The following is a 27,271-nucleotide window of genomic DNA, read 5'->3' on the forward strand; positions in this document are numbered from 1 at the left end:
ACATCAAGGAGGGATTCTGTTGCAGCAGGCTGAAGGACATAGGAAGGGAGGAGCTGGAGACTCCAGGTCGCAGCCACCTTGGTGGGCTGGGCTGGAGTGGGGCAGGAGGCCACAGCAACAGAGAGGGGGTGGGATTGAGGAATTTTTTTTTTTCTTTTTTAAACAAAAGAAATAGAACTTGTCTATATACTGGGGGATGGAAAAGGAGCAAGCAGATGGAGAGAGGCTGAAGGTGCTGCTTTTGGGAGGAGCTGGAGCAGTGAAGTCTGAAAAGTGGAAAGGGATGAAATCCTAAACACACAGGGAGCCTGGCTTTTGCTGAGAGGATGGGCACTCTCTGTGCTGCAATGGGAAGGAAGAAAGAAGGAGGTGGTAGTTTAGAGCTGCTGTGTACCCATGACTTGCTCTTATCATTTAATGATGAATGGGGCAGGAGCTAGGAGCAGGAGAACAGCAGGGAAGATAGGATAGGAGCAGAGGAAAAGGGAAGGATGTGTTCATAGGAGAGGCCAAGAGGCAGCGGGGGTGGGATGAGGGTTGCAAAGCGTGAATGCATGCATTTATCCAGTCTAGGTTTAGTTAGTATACTCCCTGTGAATGTGAATAACTGTAAATGATACTTTTAATGAAGGGAGATTATTCCTTTGAATATTTGGTTTGTATCTGGTCCTAGACCAGAGTTGCCATTCTCTAAATATCTAAATTCCTATTATTATTTTCTGTCTCTCTTTTACACACACACACACACACACACACACACACACACACACACACACACAGAGAGAGAGAGAGAGAGAAACGTTGTTTATGAGATTTTGTATATTTCACATACTTTGTATTCTTTATATGATAGATGAATAATGTGTAGTTTTTCAAAGTTTTGAGTTAATTACAATTTAGGTACTATTTCTGATAGGAAGATGGATTTGTATTCTTATCTTGGTGGCTGAGATTACTTAAAGGGCATAATTTGCTCCCAAATTCCTAAGAATAGTACAGGAATTCTAAGGTGACTCTAATTCTGATTTCATTTTTTTATGAATACATTTTTTATCCTTTTATCTTGAAATGTGTAATACAAATCTAGTCAGAGTTCTATATAAAAATTATATTGGGAATCAGACTTATGTGTGTGTACTTTTTATTTGATATTTAATAATGCCCTAAGGCAGGTAATTCAAATTTTTATTAAAGTGAAATGATTTGACAGTCACACTTTGAATTTAATGCATGAATGTTTCATTTAAGCTCTTGGAACTGAAAAGGAAAAGACATTTCTCTGGTAGTTGTTCTCTAAAAAATGTTTAAAATAATTCAGATTTATTTTAGCTATGTTTTACTGAAATAACTTTAGTTTTTAGACTTAAAATGACAGATTTTTTTAAAAAATGGCGTGTCTGGGCACCTGGAAGACTTTGATAACCAAGCTTTATTATTCCCATGAGTAATCTGTGACTTTTTATATTACCATTTAAGAAGTATGAACTATGATTTTGTATTATACTTGTTTAAAGAATTAGTATGTAATTCATCCAGGTGCTGGAAAATCTTTGGTTCAGCAGTGCTAGTTCAGATATTCATTTTAAATGATCCTTTACCCATTGAATTTTCTATATGATGCAGGAGAACTAAATGTATTTTAATAACAATGAACAAATGATATAACAAGTTTAAGGTCCAGTTTACTTGTTACTTTTGCTATCATGACATTGGTAGTAATCTTCCAACAAAATGATTATTTGATTATTTACCTTTTTATTTCATTAAGTGTTTGCCCATTTTTAAAAGACTATTCTGACTGCTCAAAGACTGCCTTGCTTGTGACCTAAATATTGTTAAGCTGTATACATGTTTATAGTAACTATAATGAATTATAATTATTTTCTGTAAAAAGCAATGCCACATGGCTCTTTAAATAGTTTCTCTTTTTTTCCCCCTTAAAGGCGGAAAAATAAGAATTCCCTAAATAGGTTAAAAAAGAAACAAAGACAGAAAAATGGGGTTATTCGGCAAGCATCTCCAAATAGTCCCATTGTCAAACTTGCCCTTATTTTTCTTTTGGAATCTTTGAAGTTATCCTTGACTGTTGAACTCTTCCCTACTTGAACTTTTGCAGTTAATAATATTGTCTTCTTAGCTTTAGTAAAGCTATAGCAAGCATCAATTTTATGTCAGTCTTCTTTGATAACCTAAAAGAGTTATAGGTTAGAAAAGGATAAGGCGTTATAGAGAAGGGTGTGCCTGTATGGGGAAAGTGAGAATGTTCACTCTGAATGACCAAGTAGGTGAATGCTATTATCCTTCGAGATTAAATGGAAAGCTCAAAGCCATATTTTCAGTCAGTGGAACTTGGACTCTCCTCACTCTGATAATTTAACATGGTACACAGCATTAGGGTGCGAATTGAAGGCTCTGTAGATATAGCTGTTTTCTATTTATTATATCTCATAGAATTTCCTGCAACTGGAATGGATTTCCTACCTGATCTCAAAATGATTTCAGTAAAATGCTAAAACACCAAGGATGCTCAAAATACCTATTATGTTTTGATTATGTGATATAAAAATTATTAGCCCACCAATGAAAAATACAAGAGCTGTAAGAGCTCCTTTCAAGTTTACTAAACAAAGAGAATAATTCTTGCTTTAAAATATGTCTCTTCCATTTTATGTTTTAGAAATGTTAATAATTTATCATGGATGAAAATTTCAGAATGATTTTTTTTCCTCCCACTATGAATTAAAACAAAATTGTGTTTGGGAGGAAGAATGTTTTACAGTCATGGACCAACTTGTATGTTGAATGTTAATATGTTCTGACACCCTCAATATAGTAGATTTCATGATTTTAAACCTAAAGAATATATTTTTCCATAAGGAAATCACTGTGACCATTTTGTCATCTAAACATGTTCTTTCATGCCTTTTACCTCATGGATGCTCAAAAGGTAGAAGCAGACATAAAAAAAATTGTTTTTACGTATCAGCAAATGGCTTTGAATTAGCTAAGGAAAGAATTTATTTCTAGAGGCTACAAGAAAGACCTTTCCTGTAAGTAGATGGTCTAAATCTTGCAGTGGGTTTTCAAGGAAGACTAAGGCATTAAATACTTGAGGTTCCTCGGTGGTTTAGGTGGGACCCTGCCTGGACAGGACTTGGGGAAATGTTCCAACAGACCTCACGAGGGCCGTTCGAGCACTGGATATTATAGTTGCCTGGTTTATGATGAATATGGTTTCCTATGTCTCTATTAAATTTGTCATGGAAAAGAGAAACCAGAGGGAACAGGAAGCAGGTAAATGAGGAGGAAAATGAAATGAATGCTTCTTTATGAATGAGGTTTTGTTAGTAAGTCTCCAACTGGAAACATAAAGCTTAAAAATTCATCTGAAGAAATTACTAAAAATGCTAAAAAAACAAGAGCAGAAATCATTGGAAATCACCTATACTTTAATCAGGAGTATAAGGAGATACTTTTTTTAAAAAGCATTGAATAAATTTGATTTTACATTTTCTGTACCTCTTAAAAGAGGGTATTATAGAAGCAATAGTATCAAATAAAACTTTTATGTCAGCATTTTATTATGATTAAAAATCTTAAAAATAGAGGGAAAATAGAATCAAAATAGGATTTATACTGAGATTACCATTTTTTCAATTGGAAAAACTGAGAGCATTGCCTAAAAATCTACCTCAGTCAGATTAAATTAAGGGGTAAAGGAATTGAGCCTCTATTAAAAACTAGATTGTCACTAGGTAGATACAAAGAGTTCATATTAGACTGTGTAAGAGTAGTGACAATCAGGGAAGTTAGCCTTTTTCTTTCAGTACAATTTTACCTGACCTTCAGCTTTCTGGTTGTAAGCATCTCATTTTTCTTTTTTGTATCTCTCATCTTAGCACCTTGACAATTTGTTTTAGCTGTCTGCCTTTTTTGGGTCACTCCTAGAAATCTACCAACCTAAAGTCTAGAATATTCTCCTCTCTGTTCTCTATTTAAATGCTATTGATATTTGAAGGACCAGGTTTTATTTCCATGAAGTCTTTTTCCCAAGTAAACTGGCCTTACTAATCTTTCTTTGCTTTCTAAATTTAGTACCATGTTAGTTTAGTTTTTAATTATTGTTTTTTGTTTTCTAATGCACTTAGCAGTGTTTGTTTCACTTACTCCACCAGACTATAAATGTCTATATAGTAGCGTCAAACAAGTTTGTAACACACTGCATTAAGCAGGTTTTCTTCATGCAAGACTTCTGAGAACCTTTAATATGCCAGGGACCTATGTGAATCTCCAAGAGGGTATGGTATAGTATACAGCATTTCACAAATTTATTTAACCAGAGAACAATACGAGACTGCAGAGTATGTTTTGGTAAGTGCTTTGGAATGGTCCAAAGCATTCGTTGTGATCTGGGAGGACCTGAAATAGGGAGTATGTAGAGTCCACAGGTGGGGGCCAGAGCCCATAGATGCCCCAGCCTCTCCTCCACATGCCCTTTAGGGATGGCAGGTTGAGTCCTGGATGTGTCCTGAGATCTTATTAAGCTATGTTAGACACAGCATGAAGTAAATTTAAAAATATTTTTAAAATTTTATACTTAAGTTAAAAGCTAACAAACCCTTCATAGAAACCCTCCAGTAGTAATAATAATTTGTTTGTAATAAATTGTAGTGGTCTGTGCCAAGCACTATGAGAGGTGTTTCATGTATGTCTCATTTCACCTCAGAACAATTCTTCAAGATGGACATTGCTTTTTGAAAATTTTATCAACAAAGAAACTGAGTCCTGGCCGGGTACGGTGGCTCATGCCTGTAATCCCAGCACTTTGGGAGGCCACGGTGGGTGGATCATGAGGTCAGGGGGTTGAGGCCATCCTGGCTAACACAGTGAAACACCGTCTCTGCTAAAAATACAAAAAAAAAAAAAAATTAGCTGGACATGGTGGTGGGCGCCATTAGTTGCAGCTACTTGGGAGGCTGAGGCAGGAGAATAGCATGAACCCGGGAGGCGGAGCTTGCAGTGATCCGAGATTTTGCCACTGCACTCCAACCTGGGTGACAGAGCGAGACTCCGTCTCAAAAAAATAAAAAATAAAAAATAAAGAAAAATAAATACAACCGATGAAACTGATGGAAACAGTCATTTAAAAATAATGCCCTTAAAATTCAGATATTTATTTTGTTATGTTGGTCAATTCTGATTCTGAACAGCTTTCAGCTTTCAAGGAGATGATTATACTTGCATTAAAGTACAACATGAAATTTAAAACTTCTAGGTTAGGAAATAATGAAGTAAACTTAGTTGACCAATCTAGAGCCTCATCTAGTACCTTACAAATAAATACTTCTCAATTAAATAAAAGTGAACTTCATATTTAGCTTGGAATTATTTGGAAATTATGAAAGTGTGACTGTTTGTATGTTGTCTTTTACATATTTTAAGTATTTTATTGTTATATAATGACATGACAAAAGGAATGTTCATTATTTTCCTCACCAAAAAATGATAAAGTTTTTAAGGGCAGTAACTTTTAAGGGGCATTTTTAGACCTCATTTTACTGGATCTCTTAGCAGCTTCTGAAACTGCCTGCCTTCTTGCCACACTCTTATTTTGGTGTCCATATACCCAGTTTTCTTTCTGTCTGCACCACCTTTCATCCTCTGCATGCTGCACAAATGTTCTTTTAGGAGGCTACTTAATGTTGGAGTCCTCATGGTTCAGCCTTTGGGACTGTCTTTGTAGGTGAACTCATCCATACTCACAGCTTGTCACCACTAACTGCACGTGACTCATTTACATTCCTAGACTAGGTCTCTTAATTAACTTCCAGAATTGAATGCCCAACTGTCTGTAGAACTTTTCTTTTGGATGTGTCAAAGACATCTCAAACTCAACATATACAATATTGGATTTCTGGTCTTCCTTCACAGACCTGCCTCTCTTCCAGTTTTCTTTGAAACCTGAGTCGTGCAGGACACCTCTCTTCTTTACCTTACCCTATATTTCCAATTTATCATGAAGTTCTGCAGATTTGCCTTCTGATAGCTCTCAAAGCCATATATGTGTTTCCACGTTTGTTATCACAACCCATAAAGTTAGCATCATCTCCTCTTGACTGTTGCAAGAGCATCTCCCCTCTCTTCTAAATAGGACTGTTATGGCAAGATTTAATACAAGATAATAAAATACAAGATTAAGTACATGATAAAATAAAAGATATAAAATAGTAATAAAATAAAAGACAAGATGACATATAGCACTCAAACTTGCATGCCAGCTCTGGTTGATTGGTACCAGCTGTCTGGAGAGTGTTGAGAAGGATTCTGAATCCACATCTGAGCACAGTGGGAGTGATGAAATTGATGGGGAGGAGTGTGGTGGTCTGTTATTGTCATCCACAAAATAAGGTGGTATTATTGGCATTTGATTTAAATATCTGAGCTAGTTAGTATGAAGTATGTTAAAAATGGGCCCTGGAAAACTGATCTACATTAGATCTACTGATATGTAGCTAGGTGTTACCAATTATCGAGGAAACACAGAAACATGATAAAATTACTGACATCTCCTGATGTACTTTCTTGTTAATATTTTTATCTCATTTATATATAGATTATGGTTCTGATGCTTATTATGGCAAATTGCTTACATACGGCAAAAACTAGAGAATCTAAAATCTCAGCATGGAAATGAAATTACATAAGGGTGAGGAAAGGATTATGGTAGTGTGGAGTAATTTACCCAGACACTCTCATTGCGGGTAGAAGCCATCTCCCAAAGAAGGGAAAGGGTTACATGTTTTCCATTTGGGCTTCTATAGCAAAATACCATAAACTAGCATCTAAGCAACAGACGTTTATTTCTCACAGTTCTAGAGGCTAGGAAGTCCAAGATCAAGGCCCCAGCAGGTTTGGTATCTGGTGAGGGCCCTTTTCTTGTTTTGTAGAATGCTGCTTTCTCACTGTGTCCTCACATGGTAGAAGGGGCCCACTGGTTTCCTGGGTCTCTTCTATAAGGGCAGTAATCCAGTCATGAGGGCTCTGCCCACATGACTGATATAATCACCTCTCTCAGGCTCACCCCATCACCTTAGTAGTTCAGATTTCAACATGGAAGTTCAGGTTAGAGAAGAAACCATGTAAGAGAAAAGTAAACATTGACAACCCTCAGAAGGGTGAGAAACATGCTATTTAAAAATATTTTTAACAAGAATATACTAGAAACAAAAATTTTCATTTTAACTAAAGGTCTTTGAGATATTTTTATGTTGGTACATATAGATTGGCCTCATCCTTTGGGCTACTTCAGTTTTACTTAAACATTGCAGTTAAAACTTGTTTTCATTACATACAAAGCTAAAATAATCTAGATAATGCCCAGTACTAGATAATGCCCAGATTATCTAAAATAGTCTAGATAATGCCCAGAATCCGAAATATGTGTTGGATAATGTGGAGATTTCTCCAATCAAGAAGTTTGCCACCAGGTAACACCAGGTAATAAATTAATTGTTAAAACTATAAAACCACATTGGTTTCAGATGGGTCTGTTCTCCATTTCAGTGCTTCTTTTTACCCTTCAGAATCTCTGAGTTCTTACTGCTTTTATTGCTCTGAATTCTTAATGGTCATTCTTTTATGAGTTTTATTAGGAACTCATAAATGTCTTTAGGGCTTGTCCAGAGAATGTATTTTCAGAGACGTCTTAGGAGCATGGAGTGGAATTGTATCTCAAGAAGTTCCTTAATCTAGTTTTTGCCTGAAGAGGTCTTCAACTAAATTATTCCAGATGGTTGCTCCGCATACCTAGAAAAAAAAAGAAAACTGAAGCAATAAACCTTTGTTGTCTGATAATATCTCCTTCAGCATTTACTCCTGCCTAATGCCCAAAGGGAAAAAAAATCTTTTATGAGATATTCTACCTGTAAAGTGTTAACTGAGTTGGAATACTATTTTGTTGGTAATATTTTTAGTTTTTTGTAAATAAACATTTTTTCATGAATATAACTGGATTTATTTGAAGCATTCCAAGATTTTTGTTTTCCTTCTGTTAGCAGCCTGTGAAAATTCCTATAACCTTTATGTTGCAGAGAAACTTAGGCAGTTTTTTGCAGATATGAATGTTCATTCGGGTTTTAGTATGGGTACAACCAATGGTTCTCTAATGGCATCTTTTCTTTAAACAATAATTACATTTAGTGGATCTTAGCAATAAAATCACTGTAATGAGGAATAAAGGATGACAAATAAGAATAACAGTGTTATTAATCATCTAAATTAGTTGTGTATGGAACATTCCTGTACCTGAAATATTTCCATAGGAAATAAGGCTAAAACACACGTTTACTTATAATTAGATATAATACAAACCTTCTCTCATTATAATAGTTGCCCAAATCCCAATTCAACTTAATTTCATTGACTTTGATTTCTGGACTAAAAACATTAAGCTTGAACTAGTGAAAAATGTATAATATGTGCATTCAATTAAGAAGTAATTAGATAGTCAATCACCCTTACAACTCACCAGAGATTAGAGAAGAGGGAAGAAAACTGTGACTCACTGTAGTGTGTAAAACAGTTTTGCTAATTAGTTTAGTGCTAATTGAGATTGAGAAAGTGTCAAAGTATCCTAACACAGGTTTACTTCTGAATAACTTTAAAAGCTAAGTTTAGTGTTTTAAAATATTACCGACTTCTATGATTTATCCTTGAGTTTTGATCAAAGCTTATTTATTCATTCTAAGTTACGCATATTAGTGAGTGATGAAAACAAAAAGAACAAATGCTTTTTTATATTTCAGACATGATGCTGTATTTTGTCTCATTTAATCCTCACAACAATCCTGTGAGGCCCGTATTTTTATTTTCATTTTAGAGATGAAGAAACTGAGGCTGAGAGATGTTGAGTAACTTGCTGAAGGTCACAGCCAGTAAAGTGCAGAGAGAATTCAGACCCAAGTGGGCCCCACTCCCAACGCTGAGCTCTTTTCACTATGCCACATTTCACAGCAGCAAAGTGCAGAACATTATGCACTGTGTTTGTCTTTGCCTTCTTATCTCTTGTAGATAAATTCCTAGGAATTACATTCCTGGGAAGAAAGAACACATCTGTTGTCATTTTTTCATAACATATTGCTGAAGTACCCTCTACAAAGGTTATGCTAATTTGTGCTTGCACTGTTGATTGGGTATTTTATAGAAGGCATTTTTGCCATTTTTTTTTAACCAGTCGTTCAAAATGCCCTCCATCTCTTTCTCATCTTTTTACTCTTCAGTTTACATCTCCTTCTACCTATTGAAATTGCTGTGGCAAAGGTCACCTTTGATTTCTGTTTGCTTTTTGTTTCCTTGTCTCTGCATATAGCACATGTTCATAGTAGAATATTCAAACAGTACAGAATAAAATGGAGCAGCAGCAAACGTCTCTCAAACTCTCCTGTTAGTGATAGCATCCCCAGCACTGGGGGTTGCAATGGATATGGAGGCCGTGGAGCACAGTGGGGATGGCTCGAGTTCCATTGTGATTCCACCAGTAATTAGTTGTGTGACCTTAAAAATGTTAACTGATAAGTGTCTCTTGTTTCATCACTTAAAAGAAGGCTATAATGGTATTTACCTCATAGGGTGGTTGTGAAGATAACAGTGAGATAATGCAATTAAAGTGCTTAACATTTTGTTAAGGATTCAAAATGTTACCTTTATCATTATGATTGTCCACTGACCTCTCTTTATATATGTATCTCATATGGTTATGTAGATATGTAATGTTCCTTGAGATTATACTGTGCATGCTATTTTTCAATCAGCTTGATGATATATCTTTTCATGTCATTGAAGTTATTTTTTAAATGGTTTTACATACATTGCTTTTAAGTATATGCCAAAATTTGATGAGTTGTAATCAATAATACTGTGGTTAACTTACCTATTTCCTTTAAAAAATTCTTAGAAATGATATAACTGGGTCAAAGAGTTTTATTGTAATACATATGCAGATTGCTTTTCCGAAGAGTTCTATGTTTACGTTCCCAGTAACTATGTGTCAGACTATACTTTTCACCTTCATCAGTGTTGAACATTTGAAATTTTTCATCCTTGCCAATCTCATTAAAAATGGCTCCTTGCATTATATCATGTCCTGTAAATACTTGGTTCTATTCTTGATTTCCCTATTCTGTTCCATTTATCTGTCTATTCATGTGCATTGACCACAATGTATGTGGCATTAGTATATATTTCAGTGTTTGGCCAGACAAGACCCTCTTTACTAGTATCTTCTGCAGGATTTTTCTGGCTATTTTTACATGTTTAACTTATTCAGATAAACCATAAAATCGTTTTCTCAGAAGGATAGAAATAAAGAGCAAAAGAAAGAGAGGTTGAGAAAAAGAAAACGAAAGACAAAAATAAAAGAGAAAAAGGAATCCTATTAGGATTTTTAATTTGCATTATATGTATAGAGTGATTAAGGAGAATTAATACCTTATAATATTGAATCTTTATATCAAGGAAAAATGCATAGGTCTATGCTTATTAAAGTTTTTATGTCTGTCATACATTTTATAATTCTCTGTTCTCACAATATTTATCCCGACTTGCATATTTGGGCTCTGGAGTCAGCTGGAGTATGCCTTGATGGGGAACTCAACACCTCTATTTGCTGTTCCACAACTTGGGCAAACTATTGATTCTCTTTCAGCCCTAGTTTCCTCATCTATGAGGTGGATATACTAAGCGTTATAACTTCCTAGGGATGTTGTGAGGATTTCATGAGCTATGGTAAAATGCACATCACAGTGCTTTGTAGAGGATTAGCATTAAATATGAGCAATTACTATTATCATTATAGATTTTGACTAACGATAGATTTTTCCATTTATTTTTCCATTAGTTAATTTTTTTATTGAAAAAACAGTGGATTAGATTTGTCCCTGGCTTGCTTATTAACCTTTATATAGTTTTCAGTAAGATTTCTGCTGATTATTTTGAATTTTCCAGAGAGACACTGATAACACCCAATGATGATGGAAGTTTTATCTCCTTCTTTCTGATTTTATTTCATTTCATTATCTAGTGCTCCAGAATAACGTTAAATAATTAACAGTGATATCCGGCACCCTTTTAAAAATGTCTGATGTGCTTGGATTTCTATTTCCAAATCCAGTGGCATGTTTCCCTCTTCTCTTTTGAATCTTCAAAAGTGTTTGACACTCCTGACCTCTTCCTGTTTCTCCTTTCTCTATTTCCTTCTCATGACCTGATGCTGTCTTGGGTGAGAATGTTGAAAAAGAAGGTGTCTATATGCCCTTGCTTGTAATGGAAGGGCATTTATTTTTAACCTTCTGTTTGGTGTGTGGCAGTATTCTAGGGGCTGAGTGAAAATAACCAGAGATCAGCTTTCCCCTGAAATAGCTCACAGCCTAGTGTCAGGGGTAAATCAGACACACAGCTAACTCCAGGTCAGAGCAGCGTGTGCGAACTGCCTGACGAAGTGTTCCACTAGTGTACAGGAGAAAGAGCCCCTTCTGAAGAGGAAAGTTCTTATTTCTAGCATATTGCTATTTCTTAAACGACTCTATTTCGGAGATTTTACACTGAAAACTGTACTTAAAGAGGGATACTTTAGTTAGTTATCAATGAGCTGAGCCAAAATTACTGGAACTTACATTAGTACTGTGACCTGCAGCAGTCTCTGAGGAGTATGATGTGTGTGTACACGTGATTTTTTTTATTTTTGGTAGCGTTTCAGGAAATTCTCCAGTAGTGATTTGCTTTGCACTCATTCCCTTGGGCCTCTTCATAAAAGATAATTCAAGATTAAGAAAAAGTCATGTGAAAGATGGCATCTGCTATAATTTTATTGAAATAGCTGATGGCTTAGAAGACTCCATAGGATGTAGCCATACTTTGAGGTCATCATTATGAACAATGATCATAGTATAATAGAAAATTTCTCTTTATGAGTACGCTTCCTTGTTATTTAGACGTAGATAAATGAATATTTGGAGAAAATCTCAAAGGGAGAAGGCCAGCTTTACCTTTATATATACAAAGTATTACTTCTTTAGGTTGTTTTATCAAATAAATTTGTATTCTGATTACTAAGTAATATAGTTATTGTAGGAACTTTAGAAAGTACACAAAGGCATAAAAATGAACTTCTGTTTCAAATAACGACCATCAATTGAAGATAGGCAATTAATTTTGTTTCCACCACAGACTGCGTTAAAATAACAGGAAAGATTTTTTTTTAAGTGCATTGACTCACAAGGATACAGAAAACAAGAGAGGAGACAACAGCCACAATACTTTGGAAGCTGGATGCAGATGGTCTTGTAACAGATTTAGCAGATGTGAGGAACAAACCCGTTAGCACGATAGAATCTCTCAAATTCCCAGGAATCGGTGGCAACAGATATCATCTGGAAGCTGGAGTAAAAGGAGGCTAAAGTCATCTGTATCGGTTGAAAGCTATTTAAGAAGCACTTTCATCTCTCAGTCCCCTCCAAAGCCTTGGCAGACCAGAGATACTTGTCTTCTGGAGATGATGAAGTGAGAGACTCTATACTAGAGGACACAGACACAATTGAGTGAGTAAATAACATCCTCAGACCTCATGTCATCCTCCCATACACTGGCAGAAAGGCCCCTACTCTCCAGATGAAGCTGGAGGTATCTTCTGGGGAGGGTCTGACCAGCCCAGGTGACTTCTCTGCAGAAGTGGACCAACAGGCTCAGTCGGTAGTGATTGTGTAATAAAGAGACCTCCACTGTGCCCTCAGCCTCCACTCTGGTTTTGTTGTAGTGGTTGTTTGCCAGTCCCAGATATGAACAGTTATAGATATTTGAAGAAGAACTATAAATGAAAGAACCCAAATCAGACAATAAAGTGAGTTAAAAGACATAAATACTTTGTAAGAAGAGAAAAGCTGTCAAGAAATTGTCACTTGTCTATTTGGAGAGGTAAGGAAAGAAATTGCATCCACGGAAAAAAAAAAACCGGGTACCATTAAGAAAAGGAATATTTAGAAAATAGACCTTTTGGAAACTGAAACTGAAAACACAAAAACAGAAATGAGAACTTCTACAGAAGAATCAGAAGGCAGAATTGAAAATTCTCAGAAATTAGAGCAAAAGGCAAAAAGATGAAAAATACAGTAATGTAAGCAAATTAGAGGATCAGTCTAAGAGGTCCATCATCCACGTAATAAGCTAGAGAGAGAACAGAGAAAGTGAAGGAGAGGGATCAGGCAACAAAATTATCCAAAGCATTTCCCCAGAACTCGTGAGCATAAAGTTACAAATTGAAAGAATCCACTGAATTCCCAGCACAGTAGATCAAAACACACTCACACCAAGACACCATCATTGTGAAAGTTCAGAACATGGAGGGAGAAACTCCAGAATGGCAGAAACCAAAGCAACAGACATGTCAAAATCAAGGAATCTGGAATTTGAATACCAGACTTCTCAAAAGCAACGCGGGAAGCTAAGGCAATGAGCATGACCTTCAGAATTCTGAGAGAAAATTACAGTCCACCAAATTCCTTACCTAGTCAAAGTTTTAACCCAGTGTGTGGTTACAGTAGTCATTTTTAGATATCAAAGCCATCACATATTTATTTCCCGGAAACTACTTGATAATGCCACACCAAAATGGAGTAAGCCAAGGAAAAAAGATGTGGGATCCAGGAAACAGGAGAGCCAGCAAAGGAAAAAAACCAAGGGGATGAATAAATGCCCAGAATAGCAGTGGAATGAGATCATAGGCAAACCAGGCAAGTCAGTCCAGATGTGAGCAGGTGAGAAGGTTCTAGATGAGTTCTTCAGGAATGGTGAAGTTGATACAATGCATGATATATCTTCACTTCTTGAGAGGAGAGTTAGGTAATGGGTAGGTATTTGTGCATTGAATTAGTTATGAGTACATAGAATACATAGGTGGAAAAACCCAAGGTACTTATCACTCCAGAGAAAACAAAATGTTGTGCAGAAAAGAAAAATTAACACATGTAGTTCACCTCTGAATACTTTAACATCATTACAACAATAGAAGTTTGTCTATATAGCCATATTTGGAGGATGGGGTGATGGGAAGATGGGAAAGAAATGGGGTGGAGGGTGTGTGTGTGTGCATGATGTTGACAGGAGGAAAGAGGGTCAAATCTTCATTCTCCATAGGAAAAATTTATGTATAATACTGAAACAGAAAATTGAAAGGTAGCAATACAATCATGCCATTTAGCTCTCTAGTGTTAATCAGCTGAAAGAGTTAAGGAGAAGGAAATTGGTGACACATAGGAGAAGTGACTGATAGCTTCATAACAAACACTTAAAAACTTTAAGTGTTTATATGCATGCATAATTTTGATACAAATAAAAATAGCAATTGCTACTGTTATTTTGTTGCACTTTTTATGCATGTACGCACACATTTTCTGAGTGGTTTGGGTCAGGCGTTCGGCTGGAGCTTGGGAATACAGAACAGATGAGACCAAGCATTACTTTATCCTGTGAAAACTTTCTCTAAAACACTGAAAAGTAAATCTCCAACACATGGCATAAAAATGATGGGCCATACTTCACGTTTATGTTGGGGTACAGTATGGTAGTTTAATTTTTAGCTAGTGAGATGGTTTTAAAATCAACCAAAATTATTACTCATGGTACTATGCTCAGCACATGATATCTGCTGTCATTACAGTCTCACACATTCCCTAAGAAGTAGATATTATCGTGAGTCTCAGGAGGGGCAAGTAAATTGCTTAAAATCTTACAGCAATTGGATAGAAGAGCTAGGATTTGGATTTGGTTCTCCTTCATTCCACATCCATACCCCAGATTGTGATTGATTGAAACATTTTTTCAGTTAGTCTGGTATTTGCAGTAAACAAGATCAAGTGTACATTTTTGAGGAAGGTAAAGCTAATATAAAGACCATCTTCAGAGAGCCTTGGCATAGGGAGGTGTCATTTCTTTGAAAAATATATAAGTAAGAAAAGCTCAATAGCATAGAGTATTGAGTTTCCCCTGTGAGGGAGATTTCAGCTGAGTGAGTGTGCAAATTCACCAGTAGATTCTACACGTAGGTAAATTAGAATTCATTCAGCATCTACCAAGAACCCCCTGAATCATGCCCTGAGAGCTTCAAAAATGAATAGGACACTAACATGTATGTGCATCTGTTGCACTGTGGATGTATACAAAATGTTAAATTCTGCTTTGGCTTGAGACCTGACCTTGTATGATTAGAATGACTGTGTATTTACCTACCCATCTTTTATTCATGTTTTGGGCCATGGTAGCTTAATATTTAGAAGGCTGCATATATTCTTTATAATGAAATTTCATAAACTTAGGATACATGCTTCTAGACTAGCCTCTCCCAAATGAGTTCTGCAGTGCACTGGTCCTCCAAAATGTGTGTTAAATCAAGAGGTGACTGTTCATGTATATCTGGAGAACCTGGATGTACTAATATCCTCCTTTTGGAGATTTGCAATTCACATCAGCATATTAGAGCCTCTGAGATGGCTTTGAATTAAAGAACCATATTTTAACAGAGTTGATACAATATTTTTTAACATGGATTTGCTACAATATTTTTTTAACATGGATTCATTGTAGTTTTTTATGGAACACAGTTTGGGAAACATTGGACCCCAGGTTATTTCCTTTTGCAGAAAATTCATACATTGTGACCTTTAGGCCCCATTGACTCTTGATTTGCTGTGATTTTACGGTTTGATATTCAGTTTCATGTCACTTTCTTGAAAAGTGCTAGGAGAGTAGATTTTTAACTATGTGTGGTAATATACACGCTAATTAGCTTGATTTAGCCATTTCACAATGTGTATATATTTTAAAACATTTTGTTGATGTGATAAATATCTACAATTTTATCTGTCAATTTAAAAAGATTAAAAAATTTAAAAAGATTTTATTGTGACTATCATATTTGAAATGTAGTTTGGTCCTGGTAGAGTGGGAGCAGAAAAAAAATAGATGGTTTGGAAATACGTAACCCATCGTTATAAATATTTTCTAATAAATTGTTCCAGACATTCTATATATTTATATGTATCTGTTTATATATGTATGCATATGTAGAAATGTGTGTGTGTGTGTGTGTTTGTGTATATATATATGTTGTGTGTGTGCAGGTCTGTCCACAGATACATATGTACTATATATGTATAATCCTGAAATACTGCATAGTAATATAATTTATTAAGGAAAGGAGGCTGTTTATTTTGTTGTATTATTTTGTTCTTTTTTTCCAAAGGACATTGCCCAGAAAGAGATCATTTAGATTGTTTCCAGTTTCTTTTTGCAGTGAGTGTCCTTACATACAGACTCTTTGTATCCTGACTGGATAATTATATGTCTATTATAAGTTCCTAGAATTCCAAGTCCAAAAGTATATGCATTCTAAATTTTAATAGAGATTTATTACCTACCTTAGGCAACTAATAAGACTGCAAGTTTCCCACTGCCTTTGCTGGCAATGCTAGTTCAACATCGAAAAGTTCAGTATCATTGAACTAAAGTCTTAGCTGATGTTGTTTTCCTATATGAGAAGCACGTTATTTGTTATCTCAAACAAGTACTATTGTCATATATATATATTCTGCATTTCTTATTTATTTAATAGAATTGTAAGTCACTTGGGAATTAGGAATGAAGGGGTCTGTGTGCTCTTGAGTTACCATCCATGTGTGATTATTATATGCAAAATGAATGACAAGAATTTAAAACTTTATTTTTATTTATTATTTGACATGATATACAAATTTTTTGTTTGTAAAATAGTTCAAGCATTATTTATTTTGGATGAAAGTATTTGTTTCTGTGAAATTCTGCATTAATAGGTCTGCCATAGAAATAAATTTTGTGGAAAATTTTGTGGAAAAATTGCAGAGATAACAAATGAGCACGAAGATATGTTTGAAATTTCTACGTTTTCGTATGAAATTTTTAGTTTTTACTGTCTTGTACTGTAAAAAGACTTTCAGTCTGCTGTGGAAGAATGTCAGTAACATAATTGATTCTTTTTTTTTTGCCTAAAGGAGGAAGACAATGGTCCTATAGAGCCCTTGGATGAGAAAAGGAAACTTTTGAGCTGCACCTTCAGTTTATCCTCAAAGCCTGCGTTGTCTTCATCTAATCCAGCTTTGATGGATGTCTGTGATGGTTGCCTGTACACTTGCTGAAATGAAATATTAGAAATGGCTGTATATTCCAAAGAAACCCTATATTATATATCCACGTTACTGCTGCTAGGATTCATATTTGCACGTACTGTTTATTGCTTATGTGTAGAGGGAATGAAACTAGTTTCCAGAGTTGTTATTAATCTGAATATATATCATGTGTTAATATTGAGAAAGGAAAAATACATTCCCAGTGTTAGTAGTTCTTCATTTCCTGTCTCCAACAGAAAATTAACTCATTTTAAAACTAGTGTAATTCTTGATAATAAATTAAGAGTTTTGATTAAGAACAGCAAAGAGCTTCAAAATGTAAAGTGAATGATTAGTAAAATTATGTCTCATTTTATTTTTTCAGCACCCATACCACAATTAACATTAGGCTGGATTGCCATGGGAAACATTTTTTTTTGGTGTTAATGCAGCAACATAATACTCACTTTATGTATTACTACATAGTTAAAGGATTTAACTGAATGTATGAATCAAATTATATTTATTTGACCTATTCAAAGCTGTGGTTTATAGGAATTTGAGAAAGGTATAAGAAATAGGATAAAAAGAAGGTCACCACCATGTACCAGGAATAGCTTTACTTTCCATAAATAGAAATATAAATTTAATGGTATCCTATATTACTTTAGTGTTGTATACTTTGTAAGACTTAAAAATATTTTATTCTATTGATTCCACTTCTTTAGTATGTTAAGACATTTCTTTAAAGATGACCAACAATATCCTTATTTTAGGTGCTACTAGCAAATGTAAGCATATATTTAGTTGCAGTTAGATGTGACAGAATGAGATAATTTATGTAAAGTAGTAGAGTGCCTGGCACAAAGCAAACAATAAATGTTATTGTTGTTATAATTGTAAAATGAATGACTTCAAAAACATAGTCCTAGTTTGGAGGGATTTTGTGATGAAGAATATCTAAGTTATGGAAATAGAAGACAGGTGGAGTAAGTATATGTTCAGAGTTTTTAGATGTGTTGAGTAGAGATGGTAATAATGGAAGCATTAATTACAAATGCAAATCACACCAGATATCCCTGAAGTGGAAGCAAAGAAGGTTCATCGTCTAGTCTTGGGCAGCAAGAGAAAGGACTAAGGCTATGGCAGTGTGAGGAAAAGTCGGGGCTTGGTAAGGGTTGAGATCTGTTGGTAGCCCTGGATCACATGGGGGCAGCACCAGGCAATGCCTCTGAAAGCAGAGCGAGGTCCTGGACTTCCCTTGTGTATAACAGTTCCTAGTGTCCGACAATGAGGAAATGGCAAAGCATGGCTAGAAAACTGTGACAAAAATTTTTACATCTGGCACTGTTACCACTCACATGCCAAACACTGGCTGCACCGGTGTAGCTTTATTTGTAATTAACATCAAAAGACTAGATCTGAAGCCTTCCATGAATGAGAGGCCATTCATAGGGCATTTCTGAAACAAAACACTGTACAGGTATCAGCCTCTCCACTCCTGATCGGGTTGGTGCTGAACAGTCAGGGATTGTTCTTGGACTAGCCTTCTGATGCTGCTTGCAGTCTCCTTTCATCAGTCCCTGAAATACACAAAATAAACAAATATAATAACAAATAGTAATTCAATGAATTTCAGGATAACATCTAGTTGTTCGGATTTCACCTTTCACAGGTGTGTGTGTGTGTGTGTGTGTGTGTGTGTGTGTGTGTTTAAAGCAATTTGAATTTATTTACTGTATGTTTTCTGAGTAAAAGACTGAAATGAACTACTTGGTTCAGATCATGGTTTCCATTGGTGAGATTGTTTGGAGGCTTAATATTGTTTATATGGAAAATCCTTTAATTCCACAGTTACCTCAGATTCAGAATATGAATACTGTTTATAATATGCTTTTGTAGGAATGAATTTAAAAGGTAGTTTGTCAGTAAACAAAGGTACAACAACTAATCTCAAATCTGTTTTAATGGTGTGATAGGAAAGAAAAGTAAAACCTATGTGATGGACCCTGTAACTGGGGAAGGAATCTCCCAAAGAAAAAGTAGGGGAGAATTAATGACAAATGCCATAGATCTTGAAATTTAATTTAGGGTGTGTTTTGTTTATGAAACAATTTAATAAGGCAACAAACTGAAATGATTTTTCATGTAGCCTATACACATGTAAGTGCCTCTGACTCATGGTAACTAATGTACCTGATGGTGTGTAAAGTAATACTGTTGTCAGAAGGTTTGCAATTAAGATAATTTGAGTTTACTCTTTTTTTGTTGGTCAGTTTAGCTAAAGGCTTGTCAATTTTATTGACCTTTTTGAGGAACCAAAGTGGATTTTGGGGTTTTCTCTATTGTGTTTCTATTCTCTATGTCATCAATCTCTGCTCTAATCTTATTATTTTCTAACTTCTGCTTGCTTTATATTTAGTTTGTGTCTTTTCCAGTATCTTAAGGTGGAAGGTTAGGTTATTGATTTGAATTCTTTTTTGAATAAAGGCATTAACAGTTATAAATTTTCCTCTGAGCATTGCTTTAGCTGCATCCAATAAGTTTTGGTATGCTATGTTTTGTTTTCATTCATCTCAAGGTCTTAGAAAATACTTTGCCTTTTAATTTCTTTTTGATGCAGTGGTTACTTGGGAGTGCATTGTTTAATTTCCACATATTTATGAATTCCCAAATTTGTTATTGGTTTATATATTTTTTCTGTTGTCAGAAAACATACTTTATATGATCTCAGTCTTAAATTTATTGAGGTTTGCTTTCTGGCTTAGCATATGGTTTATCCTGCAGAATATTCCATGCGTACTTAAGAGTATCTATTGTACTGTTGTTGGATGATGTGTTCTGTAGATGGCTGTTAGGTCTATAGTATTGGCCTGTTGTGTTGTTCGAGTCTTCTATTTCCTTGTTGATCTGCCTATTTCTGTCTATTATGAAAGTAGCGTATTGGATTCTCTGACTGTTGTTGAATGATCTCTTCCTTCAATTCTGTCAGTTTTTTTCTACATTCATTTTGGGACACTTGTCCTTCTTTATCTCTAGTAACATTTTTAAATTTTAATATATACTTTGTCAGATATTAATATAGCTACTCCAGCTTTCTTATAGTTGCTGTTTGTATGATGTATCCTTTTTCATCTTTTCACTTTCAACTGATTTATATTTTTGAATCTAAAATGTGTCTCCTGTAGACAGGTGGATCTTATTTTTGTGTTTTTGAAAGCCAGTCTGACAGTCTCTGCCTTTTAATTGGATTATTTAACCCATCTGCATTTAATGTTATTGTTGATATAGTTGGATTTGTGTCTGCAATTTTACTTTTTTTCCTACATGTCTTGTGTCTTTTTGTTGTTGTTTGTCTATTCCTCCTCTATTGCTTTTTTTTTAGTTAAGTGAATATTTTCTAGCATAATATTTCAATTTCTTTAATGATTTTTTCACTTTTTTTGAGTTTATATTCTCAGTGGTTGCTAAAGGGCACATAATATACTTGTTAATTTATCAGAATCTATTTCAGATTTATAATATATTACAGTGAGTTATTTAGTTACTACTAAATAGCTGTGAACTCTCTTCTCCCTTTTTGTGCTATTATTGTTATACATATTACATCTTACATGCTGTAAGCCCAACAATACTTGTAAAATTTTTATTTTATATACTTGTATGTATATTAAAGAAGCAAAGAAAGGAGAACAAATTATATTTATAGAGTTTCTTCTAGTAAGCTTTTAATTTACCATTTCTGGTTTTATTCATTTTGTCTTGTAAATTTGAGTTACCAACTGGTGTCATTTCTTACTCCACTACTTCTTTGTTCTTATTTACCTGCTTGTGTTGTCATTGTCAAATGTGTCACATTTGTATATGTTCTGGCTCTAAAGTGCTGTTACATGATATTTTATACAGTTGCTCTTTGAATAAGAGAAGGAAGAAATATGCTTTTATGCTGTCTTTTATAATTACATAATTACATTTATCAGTGCCCTTTGTTTTTTGGGGATGGATTCAAATTATATCTGGGGTCACTTCGTTCCAGGCAGAAGTCCTTTTTTTGTATATTTTTATATAAGGCAAATCTGATATGGACAAATCTTTAGTCTTTGTTTATATGGACTATCTTTATTTTACCTTATTTGAGATAGTTTTGCTAAATATAAAACTCCTGGTGAAAAGTTTCTGTTTTTGGTTTTGCTTTCCTAGCATTTGCTGAGATGCCAGCTATTGAAAGCTTAATGAGGTTTCCTTCTACAAGACAAATCCTTTTTCTGTTTCTGCTTTCCAAAAAAAAAAAAAAAAAAATGTTTCCCCCTCCAGAATTCCTACTATGATGTATCTGGGTGTGAGTCTGTGTTTATTCTGCTTGGAATTTGTTGAGCTTCTTGGGTATGTAGATGAGTGATTTTTTTTTAGAAAAAAATTAAATTTGGGATGTTTGAGCCATTATTTCCTTGAATATTCATTTCCACTTCTTTCTCCTTTTCTTCTGGTACTCGCATTGTGCATGTATTAATGCACTTAATAGAGTCTCATATTTCTCTGATCTTCTGTTCATTTTTGCCCCATCTTACACCACCTCTCTGGGGCTTTTGTTGTTTTTGATTATTTGTTCAGTGACTTGTCTGTACTATTTTATTTTATTTTATTTATTTAAAATGTATCACTTTGTTGCCCAGGCTGAAGTGCAGTGGCGCAATCTTGGCTCACTGCAACCTCCTCTACCTGGGTTCAAGCAATTTCTCCTGCCTCAACCCCCCGAGTAGCTGGGATTACAGGTGCACGCCATCGCACCCAGCTACTTTTTTTGTATTTTTAGTAGAGATGGGGTTTCACCATGTTGGTCGGGCTGGTCTTGAACTCCTGACCTCGTGATCCACCCACCTCAGCCTCACAAAGGGCTGAGATTACAAGGTGTGAGCCGCCGTGCCCAGTGGCTGTACTATTTTAATTGAGTCTGTTACTCTTGTAGTGTGAACTGTATAATGCGGTTTCTCAGAGAGCACTGCCCTGGGCATGTGCACAGTCACTCTGGGATGACAGTAAATTAGTAGGGCTCTCTTTGTCTCTTTCCTTGATTTCTCTGCCTAGCTCTTTGCTTCCATTGGTATTATACCTACCTGTTAGGTTTCACTGGTTGCTAGTTACTCTATTGTTTTTGGCAATGCCTTGGGACATAAATCACTCCCCAACTGATTCAGTTATACTTGGGTTCTTTTGCAGGATTAGTTTTGAGGCCAGTCTTTAAGGTTTGTTCTGACCCTAGGGGGGGTTCTTCTTGGTTGTAGCTTTCCTTAGTTATCTCTGATAAACTACCTGGCCTACAGTTTAACTTGTTTTCCTTATATAAGCCTCTTCTTAATTACCTGCCTCAAAAATCCTCATTGTTTTCCAGAGAACCTGTAGGCTTAAACTTTCCATATGCTATTACTAATAAAGTCAGTTCATTTGGGTAGAGCTTTCGTGCTCTTTTTTATTGACTGCCTCTTGCCCTTGGCAAAATCTTTGAGCCACACCTTGGGAGCTGTGGTTGGAATAGTGGCTTGCTTCTCTTGGAGTGACATTCCTCTCTGCAAATAGGGCTCTGAGTATCTACTGCCTCGGGTCTTTATGGTTTGCCTCTCCCAGTATGGATCCTCCACCATATGAGTGAGTCAGGGTCAGGGTGATCAAGGCCCCAACATTCTTAGCCTGCTCTGCAAAGTCACTCTGGAATGAGGGTAGGTTAAGGACTCTCTTTGTCTTTTTCCTTGATTTTTCTGCTAAGCTCTTTGCTTCCATTGGTATTACACCTACCTGTGAGGTTTCACTGGTTGCTAGTTAATTACTCTATTGTATTTGGCAATGCCTTGGGACGTAAATGGCTCCACATCTGATTCACTTGTATTTGGGCCCTTTTGCAGGATTAGACATAGAACTTCTGCTCTGTTAGTGGGGATTGGGTAAAGGAAAAGGGCTCATGACCTCTGGGTCACAGCCCCAAGAGATTTAGCCTCTGCAACCTATTAGTATCCCTTGACTGGGAGCTGAGGGAAGAGGGAGCCCCATCTTCTTGATCATATTTCCCAAAGAGTGGAATTTTAATCATACTAAATTGGGGTAGAAGAAGGGAGGCAGTGAATTTGTGGCTCAGATGAAATACTCTCACTCTTCCTACTGAGATTTAGTAGATTTTCTTGAGTAAATGTTTCTTCATTTGCTGTATACCCTTAAGACAGTTTTCAGACACTTATTTATTTATTTTTTTAATTTCCACAGTTTTTTTCACTGGGGAGCAAGTCTGTGGAGATCCTCACACAGCTATCCTGGATGTAGTTTTCTGTCATTTAAGATAGTACACTACTCAAAATGTCAGGCTATCATTCCTTTTTTGGAATTTTCTCTTGAGTAAGCATATTTTTCACAATTTTGTATCATAATTAAGGGTAGGCTCATGCTTTTTGATAGCTTAAAGTTTAAAAGGGAATGTTTCTTAATATAAAAATGAAGTTGACATTACCTAATATTAGTCGTTAACTTATTGAGTTAATTACTCTGAAATTTTGTTTCTATATTTTAACTAAAGACAATTAATTAGAATGTGCCAATTAATGATTTTTAAGTCTTCACGAACAACTCCAACATGGCACAGTTATAAAATAGACACCTAGAAAAACCTCATTTTCCTTAGAATGCTGTCCACTTGTTTCTGTTAAAACATACTAATATAGCAAATATTGATTGATGAAAAGCAGGCTATTAAATATAGTTTATAATCTTGGGTTGTAAAGAATTATGAAGAGGATGAGGCATTATCCACCAGTGATGTAATGTAGCCCTAAGGATATGTACAAGGAAATAGCTTTTTTTTTTTTTTTTAATGTTTCCTTCCTTTGTGTGGAGCTGTTTTCCTGTGGTACTTTTGTATGAAACTCTTACCTGGCACTCACTGAGGATGTGAGGTGGTGAGACGTGACTGACCCTTCAAACATTTTTAGGAAACAAAAACAACACAGATGCAGAGGTTTTTAATTGGAAATTTGTGCTATATCAGATTTAGGTCAAGTTTTAATAAAGCATACTAGAGGTTTTGCACTTCAGGTTATATAGAATGCCCATTTGGAAATGATGCTATTGAATTTGAAGAAATTTTTCCATGTCTGAAACTTGAGTGGAGCCTGTGATATAGCTTTTTCCTGCACTAGAACAGTGACTGTAGTGAGTCAGTAGAACTTAAGAAAATTCTTAGAGCCGCTCCAAAGATCTAGACTAGCTTGTTTTACACTTTTTGGATCTGATTCATTTCCAGGATAACTGTACTACCATTCCTTTGATGGACTTTAATTGCTTTCAAATTACACTGGAATTCAGTCAGTCTCAACAGGAATTTTCCTATGAAAACATAATAGAATCTGGCCCAAAGGGACTTTTCAAAAATGCAGATTGAGGTCTATGCATGGCATGAAAACATTTTCTTTTATAACATGAAGATACTTCTTTATGGCATACAGGAAATCTATTGTATTATAGCACAAGACTGAGATGAAAGCTGACCCCTTGTAATTTTAGTCATATTAAATAAATTTTCTTGCAAATGCTTTTTGAATGAATCTCATTTGAATGAAATAATCTCTTAATATGAAACTATAATATACATGATTTTTTTTTCATTTTTTTACTCACTTATGGAAATTATCTTCATATGAAATTGTTCCAGATACTCAAGAAAAATATTTGGAACTCTTAAAAAAATCACTTTCAAGTCTAGTGAAGTCTCTTATGATGGTTTTGCAGAAAGGGAACTGCCTCCGCTCTTTGGCTCAGTAGTCATGATGGCCAAACTCAGCCTCGTACATACTCAGAAACAGGAAGAAGTTTAAGAAGGACAGGGAGGAAGCAGGTATGAAGCCTGTAATTCCAAAGATTATTTTCTGAGTCCACAGAGAGGAAATGTGAGCACAGTTCTCGTGGGTAAATTGGTCTTCCCAGGAAGAGGAGCTAATGCTTCTAGTGCGCAAGGAGATTATTTTCTCTTTTTTAAAATTTCTATTTTTAGAATTAGTATCTTGCTTTGTCTCCCACACTGCAGTGTAGTGGTATGATCATAGCACATGGCAGCCTTCAAGTCCACACCTGGCTACATTTTTAGAAGATGTTTTTAGAAACGGGGTCTTGCTATATTGCCCAGGCTGGTCTTGCACTCCTGGCCTCAAGCAATCCTCCCTCCTCAGTCTTCCAAACTGCTGGGGTTACAGGTGTGAGCCACCACCCCTGGCTGACTTTCTCATTTATGCAAGTATAAGGTAATGTCTAAATGGCACTCTACTGGAGAGACGAGTAGCAGGTGAGCGGTTAACTCCAAGGAACAGTACATCTCACCTAGGTTAGGACTGTTATTACTGTTAGTGCTTGCACAAGACTATGTATTTGAAGCATTTCATGGATATTGATTACACCTGTTAGTTATGACCCTCAGGCTCCAGGCTTGTGTTCCTCTGTTATCAGAGCTTCCCTGAGAAAGCTATTAAGTCCATTGCTAACTTTTACATCTTTGGCAAGAGAACACATATTTTCAGTGCCACCCTGGGAGGCCTTACTTATGTTTACCATCACATGCATTTGTATTTGTCAAATACATGCTTAATATCAAATCATTATACTGTAGAAATGAGTTCAAAGGAGATAGACAATGTTTGAGCCAATAATGTTTTTTTTTCTTTCTTTCTTTCTAAATTGTCTTTTAAAAACCAGCCAGATAAGATGACAGACTTGATATCTGGGTTTCTTTTCTGCAACTTTTAAGTTCAGGGGTACATGTACAGGATGTGCAGGTTTGTTACATAGGTAAATGTGTGCCATGATGGTTTGCTGCACAGAACATCCCATCACCTAGGTATGAAGCCCCACATCCATTAGCTATTCTTCCTGATGTTCTTTTATGGCTGCATAATATTCCGTGGTGTATATGTACCACATTTTCTTTATCCAGTCTACCATTGATGGGCATTTAGGTTGATTCCATGTCTTTGCTACTGTGAATAGTGCTGCAAAGAACATACATACACATACATGTACCATTATAATAGAATGGTTTATATTCCTTTGGGTATATACCCAGTAATGGGATTGCTGGGTCAAATGGTATTTCTGCCTCTAGATCTTTGAGGAATCGCCACACTGTCTTCCACAATGGTTAAAGTAAACTCATACCAACAGTGTAAAAGCACACTCATACCAACAGTGTAAAAGCATTCCTTTTTCTCCACAACCTTCTCAGTATCTGTTGGTTTTTGACTTTTTGATAATAGCCATTCTGACTGGTGTGAGATGGTTGACTCATTGTGGTTTTGCTTTGCATTTATCTAACAGGTACATGGATTTCTTAATTGTGTACTCTCTCTAATTTAGCCAAAGGAAATCTTCTACTTCTTTTGACCAGAAAGAAAAATGTATTAGTGTGTCTGTGGTCAAAGGACAATTATTTAGATTTTGAATTCATTTAGGATCTTTCCTATGACTTGCACAATACTGGTAAAAACAAAACAAAACAAAAACCAAACTTCCCACAATATCACCAGTTCCCCCATCACCTTGAGAGGCAGGAAAATCAGTAACAGGAAGCTGTGGCACATCTCCTACAGCTGAAATGTGAAAGGGGTGTCTCATCACAACCAAATGGAGGGCAAAGAGTGCCTCTAAGCAGGAGCTGATGTATTACAAGAGAATGCGCCTGGGATAGGTGCAGAAATGAAAGCGGCAAGAGTGATGAGAGATTTCACAAAAGGAGTAGAGGATTTCAGTGCAGCCAGATCCCCAGTGGAGTAACAACTGGGGAAGATACAGGTCAGTACTTTAGGTGAATCCAGTTGATATTTGTAACACTGTTCTCTGGACACAGTTTTGTGACTAACTCCAAGTAATGCAATCGTGTGGTCACATTGTGTCATATGGTCCTAGAGGCAGGCAATATAGAGGTTCAGGGCATAGACTGGAGCCAGACTCCTTGTATTAAATCCTGGCTCTGAGTCCTCCCAGCAATGTGTGCCTTGGGCAATGTACTTAATTTCATTGGGCCTCAGTTTCTTCATCTTTAACCTCAAGACATGAATCTT

At 35.8% G+C, this 27,271-nt stretch overlaps 1 protein-coding gene across 1 annotated transcript in view; it reads left to right on the plus strand.

The window, feature by feature from the left end:
- Nucleotides 1-24,759, plus strand: part of LOC105482236 (carbonic anhydrase 8) — a 99,441-nt gene extending 74,682 nt beyond the window's left edge. The window contains exon 9 of the mRNA XM_011742264.2: nt 17,073-24,759. The gene's annotated coding sequence lies outside the window, so the exon portion shown is untranslated. The remainder of the gene's footprint in view (nt 1-17,072) is intronic.
- Nucleotides 24,760-27,271: the final 2,512 nt, after the last annotated feature.

This window comes from Macaca nemestrina, chromosome 8, assembly GCF_043159975.1.
Source record: "Macaca nemestrina isolate mMacNem1 chromosome 8, mMacNem.hap1, whole genome shotgun sequence".
NCBI classification, from domain to species: domain Eukaryota; kingdom Metazoa; phylum Chordata; class Mammalia; order Primates; family Cercopithecidae; genus Macaca; species Macaca nemestrina.